This window comes from Arvicanthis niloticus, chromosome 11 (genome assembly GCF_011762505.2).
Source record: "Arvicanthis niloticus isolate mArvNil1 chromosome 11, mArvNil1.pat.X, whole genome shotgun sequence".
NCBI classification, from domain to species: Eukaryota; Metazoa; Chordata; class Mammalia; order Rodentia; family Muridae; genus Arvicanthis; species Arvicanthis niloticus.
In genome coordinates, this window is record NC_047668.1 from 27,422,009 (window position 1) to 27,435,689 (window position 13,681).

General features: G+C 38.3%; 1 non-coding gene across 1 annotated transcript; it reads right to left on the minus strand.

Moving 5' to 3' along the window:
• Window positions 1–6,565: 6,565 nt before the first annotated feature.
• LOC117717405 (small nucleolar RNA SNORA17) lies at window positions 6,566–6,697 on the minus strand. The gene has a single exon (XR_004607899.1). It is a non-coding gene; the product is annotated as a small nucleolar RNA SNORA17 (small nucleolar RNA).
• Window positions 6,698–13,681: the final 6,984 nt, after the last annotated feature.

Sequence of the window (13,681 nt, forward strand, 5' to 3'; positions counted from 1 at the left end):
TGTGGGAAGCACAAAGCATAGCTTCTAAAACTTAGCCAATTTATAGAGACCTCTGAACACCTGGACACTCCCTCTACTATGAAACGTTGGAGCATCTGTTCTTCCGCCTTCTGGCCCAGGATCATCTGACAGACCTTAATGCTGCAGAATTATTAAGGGCTGATTACTCTGTCTAGGCAGATATAATCAGTTGACTATACTGCAAGTGTGTCCTTTTCTGGACAGTAATTTGTCTGTAGATGGAAAGAGGCAATTCTTATCTAGTGGCTGTCTCACCACAACTGGAGTAACTCCAAAGATGCTCAATTTCTTCTTAGAATTCAATATATGAAGCTGTCAGGAGCAGACAGGTCTCTAATCAAAATGAACATTAATACAGAAATGTTTGTCACTTCAATTCTGTGGACTTCTGACGTTTTGAAAACCAACTATCCATGTAAGGTAATCTGGACTGTTGTCTGTTAACTCCACTCAGCTATTTCTAAATAAAACATAGAAAACACCCTAACAATAAACTCCAAGCCATGAATTTGCTATAGTCCCTTAACTCACAGGCTAACTATCTCAAATCTGTTAAAAAAGTTAAAGAAGGACTGCATCTAAGCCTTGTATCCCTAAATGTGTTATACTGGTACAATGCCTATGAGAGTAACAATATTCATCTCACTTTTATATCAATAAGAAGCTCGTACCAATGAAAACCTTAAAATTTGTAATCAAAGTAAATTGGTGCCATTTAAGAAATTATATCTTCATCTTGATAATAATTGTACAGATTTCTACCAATAGGTTATGGCTATGCAATAAATCCTAGCTGATCCTCTCTATGCCCACAAAACCACTACTTTTCCCTAGAAAGACAGCTCAACATTTACCACCTTAGTCCCCAAGCCCAGGGAATAGGGGTGTTGACTCTTCATTAGCTTCTTCAAGCTGATTATCGGCATTGAGATATTATAAGAGGAGTGGGGGAAGAGTAAATTGATAAGCCTCTGATGCTGTGTCTTCACTGCATCCAGATAGAATTCCAGGACCTCAGAGGTTTGAGCAGGTCTGCCCAGCTTGCTTGATGAGTAGATACACCAAGGCTGATTATTCTGCAATTTCCAATTCTCAAAACAAATTTTAGTATCAAGATAATTTTTTAAGAGGGCTGACATTTTATTAAGGATGTTGGTTCTAACCGCTTTTCTTTTTTTCCCCTCTTTTATTGGATGTAATATTTACATTTCAAATTTTATCCCCTTACTGCATTCCCCTCACCACCCAGGAACCCCTTATCTCATCCCCCCTCCTCCTGCTTCTATGAGGGTGTTTACCCACCTACCCCCCACTCCCTCTCCCCACCCTCAGATTACCCCATACACACTCAGTGTTCATCCTCTCTCCCACCTATGCCCAACAAGGCCATCCTTCCCTACATATACAGCTTGAGTCATGGGTCCCTCCCTATGTGCTCCTAGGCTGGTGGTTTAGAGCCTGGGGAGCTCTGGCATGTTGGTATTGTTGCTCTCCTCATGGGGCCACCAACCCTTTTGGCTCCTTCAGTTCACTTTCTAACTTCTTCATTGGGAACCTTTGATCCGATTAATGGTTAGCTGCGAGTATCTGCCTCTGGGTATGTCAGACTCTCCTCTAAGGAGACAGCCTTATCTGGCTGCTGTCAGCTTTCCCTTCCTGTCATCCATATCAGTGTCTATTTTTGGTGACTGCACATGGAATGAATACCCAGGTGGAATGGTCTCCATACAACCTCTCCTTCAGATTCTGTCCCACACTTTGTCTCCATATTTGCTCCCTTGAGTGTTTAGTTACTCCTTCTAAGAAAGACCTAGGCATCCACACTTGTTCTTCCTTCTTCATGAACTTCACGTGGTCTGTTGAATCTTTGTTGTTTGAAACTTTTGGGCTAATATCCGCTTATCAGTGAGTAAATACCATGTGTGTTCTTTTGTGATTGGGTTACCTCACTCAGGATGATATTTTCTAGTTCCACCCATTTACCTAAGAATTTCTCAAATTCATTATTTTTAATAGCTGCGTAATATTCCATTGTGTAAATGTACCACATTTTTTGTATCCATTCCTCTGTTGAAGGACATCTGGGTTCTTTCCAGCTTCTGGCTATTATAAATAAGGCTGCTGTGAACATAGTAGAGCATATGTCTTTGTTATATGTTGGGGCATTTTCTGGGTATATGCCCAGGAGTGCTATAGCTGGGTCCTCAGGTAGTACTATGTCCAATTTTCTGAGGAACCACCAGACTGACTTCCAGAATGGTTGTACCAGCTTGCAACCCCACCAACAATGAAGGAGTGTTCCTCTTTCTTCACATCGTCGCCAAAATCTACTATCACCTGAATTTTTGATCTTAGCCATTCTGACTGGTGTGAGGTGGTATCTCAGTGTTGTTTTGATTTGCATTTCCCTGATGACTAAGGATGTTGAGCATTTCTTAAGGAAATGTAGCACATTTTCTTTATCCATTTATCTGCTGACAGACTTCTAAGTTGTTTCCAATTTCTGGCTGTTATGAGTAGAGCATTAATGAACATGGTTGACCAGGATCCTCTAAAGTAGGATGAAGTGTCCTTTGACAGAGCTGGAACTTGAGGTAGAGTGATCTCAAGCTTACTGAGGAACCACTATATTGATTTTCATAGTAGCTTTATAAGTTTGTACTCGTACCAGTAATGAATGAATGTCCCCTTTACCCTACATTCTCATCAACATGAGATGTGAAAATTCCTGGATTGTTTGGAGACTCAGTTGTGTCATGTGATTTTTTTCTGGAAACTTTCTTATGAGATGTTTTTGCTGATGCAGACACATGAAAGAATATCTTCCTGAGAACAGACACATACTGGTTTTTTTTTTTTTTTTTGAAACTCCCTGAAAAAGAGGCATATGATGTTTCACTACAGTGGATGCTTGAGAGGACACCTGATATTTGGAAAGGATAAAAGTATAACCCAATGGACAGTAAAGATGTTGTGGCATTGGTTCACCTTGCTTTCTTTGATTGGCAGAACCTCTAGGTTTCTACTGGCTCAAACTGCCATTATTGATTCATTAATGGTGACTGAGAGTGGATGAAGCTACTCCTGCTGATTCTTCTGAACTCAATTGCTGATATCCTGGCAACAAAGATTGGAATTGCCCTAAAGAACCATTTCTAAACAGGTCCACATCCTCCTTTGTCCTATTAATTTTTCCTTTCCACTGCCTCTGGTGGGTAGTGGGCTAGAAGGGAGGTTAAAGCATTTAAGAACCCTTATTAAAGTAGGTTTAGAAAACTCTAAGCCTACAGCTGTCTTTTTTTTAGTGATCCATTCTGATTTGTATAAGATGAAATCTTTAGAAAAAAATCCTTTTCTTTGTTAATTTCACATTGTGTACCTCAGTCTCACTTATCTATCTGTCCCTCTCCTCATACCTGCCCTCCACCCTTACAACATCTCCCCCAACAGAAAAATCTCATTGTGGAAGCTGTAATGTGACACAGTGTGTCCCACAGTGTACCCTTTTGACCACACTTCTTTGCTTACAAATGTTCATTACGAAGACTTCTTGGTCTGGGACAAGGCCTCTGGCTTTTGCTACTCTATCAATACTGAAATTTTACTGGGACTCCTCTCAGATATCCTGTTGTGTCATGGAGTTTCTGTACTTTTGGGTCTATAAGAACAATCTGTTCAGATGCTCCAATAGTTCATTGATGGGGTAAATGTGAGGTGGGCCAATTCAAAGCCTGGATCTGGGCCTGAGATGTATCTGAGCTCGTCAGCCTGGTCGGATTTCCCACTCTTACCCCATTGGGACTGGCTTACTGGCAACTCCAACAATCTGGGCCAGTTTTACTCTGGTGCCAACATGAGGTGAAGGGCTTACTTTCCCAGGTGTTAGAGCTAGTGAGGAACATGGCCAGTTCTCTCACTCATATGACCCCAGGGTCAACTCTCCTGTCTGCCATAGGTGGCTGGGGATGAGATATGGGAAGAAGGCACCTCTCCTTAGCCTGTTCTCTTAAGTATTGTAGCAGGTGAAGGACAGGAACAGCTCTTCTGCTTTCATGATGCCAGGGTCAAGTCTTCTGCCTGCTGTAGTTGGCAAGGGGCAAAGATTGGGGAGGGCATCTCTTCCTTGTCTACACTGCTGTACAGCAGATAAATTTGAGGCCAGCTCTCCCATGCTTATATCCTTCAGGCAGCTTACCCATTTCGTGGAAATCTTGGCTTTGTTCTAAAGAGTTGCATCTGAGTGCTTTGGAGACGGTTCTCCTTATGGGAAATACTCGAGGGTAAACTCTCGTGTGCCTGGCATATACTATTGTGACAATATCTGCAGCCTCAGCTGTCTTTCAGCCTCAGCTGGGACTGGCTATGGGGTGATCCCTTTCCTCTAGTATAATATTGTATATGCTCTTGGTAGCTTTTTTCTATTACTGTGTCTGTACTGGGTGCGGTGATGGCATAATAGAAATTTCTTAATGATTCTAAGGAGAATTTATCCAAAATATATGATGAAATTGAAATAAGGATTATTAAATCAACTAAAAAAACTTAGAGAAAGTTAGATGAAGAACAAATAAGAAATCATGCAGTCTTCCTGGGGCACACAATTATTCTCAGAAAAGTACATAATGCATACTGACTAAGAAAGTAGCCCTTGCAAGAATTGATTAGGGAAGTTAATGAATACACATGAACATGAAGACATTAGTTCAGGAACAAGGAACTTATCATGTAGATGCCAAAACCCCAAGTAGTTAGAAAATAGAAAAGGTTGGTCAAGAGTCAATAAGATCTTGTGCCAACAAATACATTTTCTTATTATGGCCATGGTTGTGGAGGACAGAAATTAAGATGCTGTTGATATAGATTCAGATAAAAACGTGTAGTAAATGTTTAAGACACAGTGTATTAACCACAATGATCATACATATGTGCTTAATTATGAGCCCATAAGGTTAAATATCTGTCTGGGGAAACTAAAGCATATGCCAAAAAAAAAAAAAAAAAAAAAAAAAAAAAAAAAAAAAAAAAAAAAAAAAAAAAAAAAAAAAAAAAACCATAAAACAAAACAAACAAAACAAAACCTTCCAAAAGTTACAGTCTGGTTTCTTGGACCATGTTTGAGAAAATAAAACTGAAACTGTATGCTTTACAACTTTGACATGAATTAAATACAGAGAGGCCTGAACTATTCAGGGCCATCTTCTGTACAACAAGCTGATGGTCATCTCCTTCATCACTCTGACACTACATCTATGTCATTGGGAGTCTTTGAAACTCGTGGAGCTGGACTCTAGCACCACTTCCCTGCCATCAGGGTCTCCTCTACTGTGTTGCCCAAGTGAGGTACAGGGCGTGCCCATCCTGAGTGCTGGAGCAGGTGAGGATCCAAGCAATTCTCCTATTCTTATAGATCCATTGGGACCTATAAGAATAGGTCCTAACTTTCCTATGCTCATGCCCTCAGGACCGGCCCACACATGTTCTCACCACCAGGGTCAGCTTTACTCTGCCCTCCAGGTGAAATGCAGGAGAGCAAATGCTGTAGCTGGTAAGGGGCGGGGACAGTTCTCCTTCTCTCGTAACCCCTGGGCAAGGTCTCTCACCTACCGTAGGTGGTGAAGGAGAAGAGGGCAGAGAATATTTCTTCTCTGTCTATGCTACCAATGGGAGACTAGTGGCAGGGACATCTCTCCCTACTCATATTCTCTGGGACAATAGGCCTACTCAACGGAATACTGATGTTCAATAGGGACGGGGTCAGCTCTTCTGGTCTGTCCCCAGGGCCAGCTTTCCCAAGATTCTTAGGTGAGGGGTAAGACCAATTCTGCAGCACAGCTGCTCAGATATCATGTCCCTGGAGTAGCAGTCCAAACTAGGACTATCTGCCTGGCCTTTGGTGATAACTGACTCTTATTTTTGTGGGTCCACAGAGCCATACATGGCCCACAGTGGTAGCACAGGCCAGGACCCACCATGGTCCCAGGTGGCATCACTGGCTCCTCACATCAGGATTGTCCTTTACTACCCCCTTGAGCCTCTGGTTCTGCCTCTTTACACTGTGCTTGCACAATTTTTCTGTTTCTTTCTCTCTTCCATTTCTCCAACACTTACTTGCTCCTCTTAGTGGTGCTTGGGGTCTCTGAGTGTCTGGGGCTGTTTCAGGAGTAGTCCTAGGAGTGAAAATCACCACTCGTGCATTATGGAACTGACCAGTGGTCATATTGGACATTGTCTGCCCTTCACCTCCACCATCACCCCCATTGCCACCTGTGTGTTCCAGGATTGATAGTCATTTCAGGATAGTCCCCTGGCTGGATCCCATGATGCTTGTCTGGTGGGTGGTCCTCTCAGGCTTATCCCTCACTGGGCCTGTCGACTGGCCCGTGCAAGGGTGTCTGTCTTGGGCTCACTCTTGTCCTGGGTTCCAGAGCCAGGCTGGGTTCTTCTAGTCTCCATGGGAGCCCATTTGGGTCTGACTGGTGGTTGTCTCAGGCTCACCTCTTTTTTTTTTTTTTTTTTTTTTTTTTTTTTTTTTTTTTCCCCAGGGAATGTTAGGCTACTAATAATTCAGATGCTCACAGGTTAGAACACTGAGTGTAGATCTAGCCTCTCTCCTCTCTGCCACCTACTGATGCACACGAGACATAACAGCCACACCTGTAACACCTCTAGGGGTAGCAAGATGAAATCTTAAAGTAATTTTGATTAGCATTTTTCTGATGGTTAAGTATGTTAAATAGTTCTTTTTTATTGGGTATTTTATTTATTTACATTTCAAATGTTATCCCCTTTCCTGGCTTCCCCTCCTGAAATCCCCTATCCCATCCTCTCTCTGCTTCTGTGAGGGTGCTTCCCCTCTCACCCACCCAACAATCTTGCCTTCTGGCTTGGCATTTTCCTAAGTGCTTTATACCAATTTGAATTTCCTTTTTTGAAAATTCTCTGTTTAAATATGTATCCTAGTTTTTTAACTGGGTTACTTGTTCTCTTGATGTTCAGTTTTTTGAGTTCTTTACATATTTTGGATATTAACTTTTTATTAGATATACATTTGGCAAACATGTTTCCCTGTTCTATAGCCTGCCACTTAGTCTTAATGATGGTGTCCTTTGTAGTATAGAAGATATTCAGTTTCATGACATCATCCTATTTAGTAAGTGGTGATCTTAGTACCTGTGTTCTGTTCAGAATCAATCTCCCCCCTCCCATCTCTCTCTCTCTGTCTCTTTCTCTCTCTTTGGCAATCATTTAAAAGCTATTTTATACTTTCTCTTTTATCAGGTGCAGTGTATCTGGTCTACCATATTTGAAATATATATATATATATATATGTTGCAAAAATTGAAAAGATTACTTGAAAATTGATAAAAGAAAAATTATACAAATTCTCACAAACATTGCTAATTTTAAGATGCATAATTTGTTTTTATAAAGTAATTTATCATTTCTTGCTATTCTGTAAAGCAAAGTATATGCATTTTGGTCTCCAATGTAAGAGTATTTGGTTTTTGAGTTTAAATTTAAGAATAATCCTAAATATATAGATTTTAGAAAAAAATATAAGCTCTCAAAAATGCAACTAAGTTAATGTTACCAATGACATTATATAGCCTGAATTACTGAGAAAAGCATGCAATTTATAATTAACTGCTACTTTAACATAGTAAATTGTAGATTTTATTATATTGTATTGATAATACTAAGTTAATGTTACCAATGACATTTTATAGCCTGAATTACTGAGAAAAGCACGCAATTTGTAATTAACTGCTACTTTAACATAGTAAATTGTAGATTTTATTATATTGTATTGATAATTCTTGCAAATTTTAAAAATTAAACAAAATGTTTTGTATGGTGAATATTAAACTAATTGAATAATTATATTATATTTATATAAAATAGCCATGGAGTCAGTAGAGGCAAAACATTTATAACATGATTTTATTCCAGAATTTTGTTTCTTTCCAAAAATGTAGGCTTTCTGCCTATTATTTTTATGATTGAAACCATTAAAAACATCAATTTAAAATAATTCTGATGATATTAAATCATTACATTTAGTTTCTAAAGGAGTTTAAATGCAATAAGTCAAATATGTAGTATGTAATTTATTTTGGATCAGATTGTAATAAATGTAAAAATCCTTCATACTTTTGAATTATATGGAACATGTTTGTTCTCAAGTTTTAAAAAATTGATTTAATTATGGCCTGGAATGATGACTCAGCTGGTTAATTGTTTGCTGAGCAAACATAAAGATGTGGATTTGTGTCCCAATAGCTCACCTTAAAAGCTGGTCATGGTGGTGAGATGCATGGTTATAGCCCGAGCTCTGGGAGGTAGAGACAGGACCCTCTAGACAGACAGTCTAGCTTTTAGATTAGTTCCAGGCTCAATGAGGGAAAGTGTAGAGCAATAATAGAAGACACTTGGTATCAGCCTCTGACTACCATTCATACAGTGAGACATGCATTCACATCCACAACCACTTGCAATAAGTAAATAAATAAGCAAGCCAATAAAAATAATTAATTAAATAGAAAGATAAAGAGAAAGTGCTGGAATCAGCAAGCACTTGATAAATAAATAATTTGCTATAATTATTAACTAAGCTGAACTGGTCTCTTGTCTTCAGGAATAGAAAGGATCTACTTGACTATATGCATGAGGGCCAGGAAAGGAGATGAGTGTCTGTGTGCTGACTGATCCCGGAGGACCAGGCTCATCTCTTTCTTTTTGTGCAATAACTTTCTCTATTTTTTTTTTTTTTTTTTTTTTTTTTTTACATATACTTTACTGAGCACATACCCCCTGTTCACTGATTTCTCTGAAATGCTATGACCCTTTTCAGTTTTATTCTTTTAATTATATAAGAGTAATTTTTTTAACAAAACAATTTTAGATGACTAGCTTTCATTCTGAAAAGACAGAACAATGTTCAGATTAAACCTCTCACACTTTGGTGTGCTTCTTGTCATCTGGGACTGGTTAAAGCTCACATGTCTGACCGCATCCATGATCCTTTGAGTTTCTTAGATGATACAAGCTGCAGAATCTGTCTTTCTAATACTACCCCAGAGGCTACTCAGCAGATTGGATTTGAGTAAGAGTTTCTTCAACAATAATTTACTTTCATCCCTTCAAGTGTAAAATCAAAGTGATGAACAAAGAAAGGAAATACATTCCCCAAGAAAAAATATTGACTGCCAGGTTTCTCTAGGTATTCCAAATCATTTCATCACTCTTTGAGCCAACATAGCTTAGAGAATGGGAATGATTTACGTAAGTGACCAAAACCCATTATATTTTTAAGGCAAAACTCATCTTAGTATTTCAAGTTTTCTTAGCAAATATATCAAGTCTAGAAATACTTTAACCCCTTTTCCAGATAGGATGCATGTTGTGGTAAATCTCTAACCCAAATAAGTTCCGTCAAAGAAAACATAACGCAATTATTATAAATACAATCTGCATGCCTAGGTTGGGCAGAATTACCACTACACTACTCTTTTTCTTGTCTATGAGAGCCCTTGTAGCTTGCAGTTTTTTTCAGGCCACATTTTTCTGCTCCATTGTCCTTCCACCTCCTCCTCTTCCATCATCCTCTCTCTCTTCCCTCTCCCCCAAACTTTTCAGCTCTACCATTCCTTCTACTGCCCAATAACTGGCTCTAGCATTTATTTTACCAGGTAAAGTTGGCATAAGGTTCACAAGAAGTCACCTGTATATGTGATTCACTCCTCATTTGAAACCCTTCCTGGAAAAAGCAGAATTAGCATCAAAATACGAGACCAGAGCTATCCACAACACTTCCCCCTTTTTGTCTAATTAAAAGACTATTTTATCTCAGATATAAATTGAGCACAACTATAACCATTTTGTAATTTATAAAGTACAAGATAGACCTAACACCCAGTTCATCATTTTTGTCAATTAAATAGAACCTCTGTCATCTATCCTAACGTAAAAGACTAATAATTCTACACCTGACTTATGTCCTGGCTTTAGATTTGTATGCCATCTGAAAACCATCCTCTCAAATCTATATCATCTTTTCTAATACTAAACAGCTTGGGCTGTCTATGAGACTACCAGTCTTCAACTCTGTCAGAAATCCAAGAATGACCAATATTACCTGAAAATGTGAAAATCACAAAACATAGCTTCCAAAACTTAAGCCAATTTATAGAGATGCTGACAGTCCTGGACAGTCCCTATACTTCAACACGTTGGAGTATTGGTCTTCAGCCTTCTGGCCCAGGATCATCTGACAGACCTTTGTAAAACAGAATTTTGAAGGGGTGATTATCCTGTCTTGGCAGAGATTGTCAGTCGACTATTCCACATAGTGTGTCCTTTTTCTGAACAGTATTTTGTCTGTAGATGAAATGAGGCAATTCTTGCCTAGGGGTTGTCTTGCCACAACTGGAGCAACTCCATTGATGCTCAATTTCTTCTTTGAATCCAGGAAAGGGGTACCATTAGGAGCAGACAAGTCTCTAGTCAAATGGTCTTTAATAAAAGAAAAATGTCCATAAACATCATATTCTGTGGACTTCTGATGCCTTTGAAGACTATCTACCTACTCAAAGCATCTCTGAACTGTTAAGCCTTGATGACTCTCATCATTTCTAATTGAAATATTTCAGAAACACCCTTTTAATTAACTTAGGACCGTGAGTTTGTTATCTGGCCCTTAACTCATATTGCTTAATCATCTAAAAGCAGTTTTAACAGCAGTTATAAAAGGAATAGGTCTAAGCCTTCTATTCTTAAATGTGTTATATAGGCACAATGCCTATATGAGAGTAACAATACTAATCCCATATGTCAATAAGAAATTCATACCAGTTAAAACTTATCTTTGTATCAAGTAAATTCTGTACCAATGTAAGAGATTAGAACTTCAACTTTGTATCAATTATAAAGATTTCTACCAATGTAAGATATAGCTATGTAATATTTTGCTTAAGAGTAAATTTGCTAACCTATCCCTATTTGTCTATTTCTATAATTTTTATATTACCATATCCATCTTTCTTTTCTACCCCCTTTCCTTTTACCTAAGAAGAAAGGATAGAGAAGAGGACAGGAAAGATAGAAATCCCTGAGTTTAAGCTGTCTAGTTCTCTCCCTGTCCAAAGCTACATTTGTAAAATATCCCTTAAATTGCAATATATCTCTAATTCCTAAAAATAACGAGAACCATCCATCCCATTTTAAGGAACTGGGATGATGATTTTATTTTGTCTGCTTTCAGCCAAATTGGGGTGAAGAATTAATATTTTGTAGGGTTTAGTTTCTTATTTTAAACTAGAGATTTACATTTCAGATGTTATCCCCTTTTCCCATCCCCCGCCGCCAGACACCCCCATCCTATCTGCCCTCCTTCTGTTTCATGATGTGTTTTATAAAGCCAATGATATGTTTTATAGAGTGTGGCGTGGTGTGGTGGGAGGGAATACCTTAGTGAACCCATGCTGATGCACTCCTACCACACACACATACACTGAGGTACCAACCAGAAGAGGATAGGTGTTGTATAAAATAGAGTTTATTTGGGGGCATTAGAAGGGGAAATGAGAGGGGAGTAGAGACAGAGAAAGAGTTGAGACAGAGGGGTGGGGAAGAGAGAGATGCAGAGAGAGACAGAGAGAGAGAGAGAGAGAGAGAGAGAGAGAGAGAGAGAGAGAGAGAGAGAGCAGAGAAAGAAGAAAGGCAAAACAGTCCCTTTTATAGCAAGCCAGGCCTACCTGGCTATTGCTAGGTAACTGTTAGGCAGAGCCTAGAAGGAATGCTAACAGTTTGTGCTCAGGAATGGATGCTGGAGACATACATTAAGATAGGAATTTGCTTAATTTAGGCATGCAGAAAACTGATTTTTGCTTCAGAGTCATGGCTTTGTGTAAGTTTCTGTTAGGTATACAGAAACACTTTGGTGGATAGAAGGGTGTGTTTAAGTCTTTATATGGCGTCTGTTATTATGAGTTTTACAGATGAAGAATTAGAGAAAGCTTGAAAAATTAAAGAGACAAGTAATAAATCCTTGTTTGTTATGAGAGCAAATTGGCACCCTTTAGAGAGCTGTTAGAAGTGAGGAAATATAGTCCAGTGATTGGTATTCTTTCTTGCTTTAAGAAAAAGTTAACTTTGTTGCTTTTACATGAGGCCTTTTTCTCACTCACTTAAAGCTTTCAGGCAGCAAGGTATTATTATTATTATTATTATTATTATTATTATTATTATTATTATTATTCTACTGTGATGACTTTTACATTATTTGTTGCTGTTGTACCAGCTCAAGGTCTACATATTATGGTGCATGTTTAAAGAGACAGCTTTGAGAATCACACCAGGTAGTATTTCATTCTTGAAAACACTCCATGATCTGAAAATACTTAATTTAAGGGTCTGAGGTTAGCATGTACTTTCCTAAACACTTTGCTTTTCCCTTTCTAGACTGAAATCTAACATTCTGATGACTTTGTCTAGACTGTGATATTTTGGTTTTCAAAATTCTGGGTTGATACAGTTATACAAATTCATCAACTGTGACCATCTGTTTTTCCTAAAAAAACAAGACATTTCAGTGTTTTATATGGGTGTCAGGGGGAGATAAATCTGAGAAACGTGCTAGAAGGAAGTTAGAAGAATTAGTGAGAGAAAACAAAACAAAACAAAACAAACAGCAGTAGCAACAGCAACAACAATACCCACTCTTGTAAGACTAGGAAGCCTGTAATGCTCCAGCCATTTCTACCAATCACTCTCCCACGAAGTGTCACCCCTCCCATCAAATCTTGGGCCATCACACACTCCCCCTTCTTTTTTCTGTATATCTCCAACTAGTACTTACTCATGGGAAAAAGTAAGAGAAAATGAACAGTGAAGGGTTCAGGGAATCCAGTTTTATGAACAGAAAATATCAGCATTAGAAATCAAAATTTAAATGGGTAAATCCAAGGCTAAGATCCTTCATGCTCTGTTCCCCATGATGGATTAAAATGAGGATTGTAGTTTTCCTCATTCTGCACATTCTAATAATTGTTTGAGTTTCCTTAAGTCACTTCTTTGTATCATACAGAGTATATTTGTCACCATTTAGAGCCCATTTAGGTGCACTGATACACTATATGAAGGCTTTCTGTTATACATAAAATGATAAATACAGATAGCCCAAATATTATAGGAAATATGCTACATGATCCTCATCTAAAATATAAAATGTGTTTGAGACCAATAGGCTTTTTTTATTGCTTGTTACAGTGATGGCTAGCCATCTCTCAGCAGTTTATGGTATATTCTGGTAACTGCCATAACAAAAGTTACATAGGAACGCCTAATCACATTATATATGCAAAGTTGTCAAGTAAAGCTCATTCAGCTAGTGTGACACATTTGGCAGCAGATGGGATTATGATTTTAGTATGCTGGTTTAGGAATTGGGCTTTATTAGCAGAGGTATCAAAACCTGCAACAATTTCTAACTTGAGTGTTGAACTCTGGAGGCCTAGTGTTTTATAAATAAGCTATCCAAAATAGCCAGATGTAACTGCTGAGGTATTAAAACTCAAAACAATTTTGGGAATTATAGAGGTTACTTAAACATTATATTGAAATATTGATTTTAATTTTTGTCATTGTTTCTCATCATTAACCA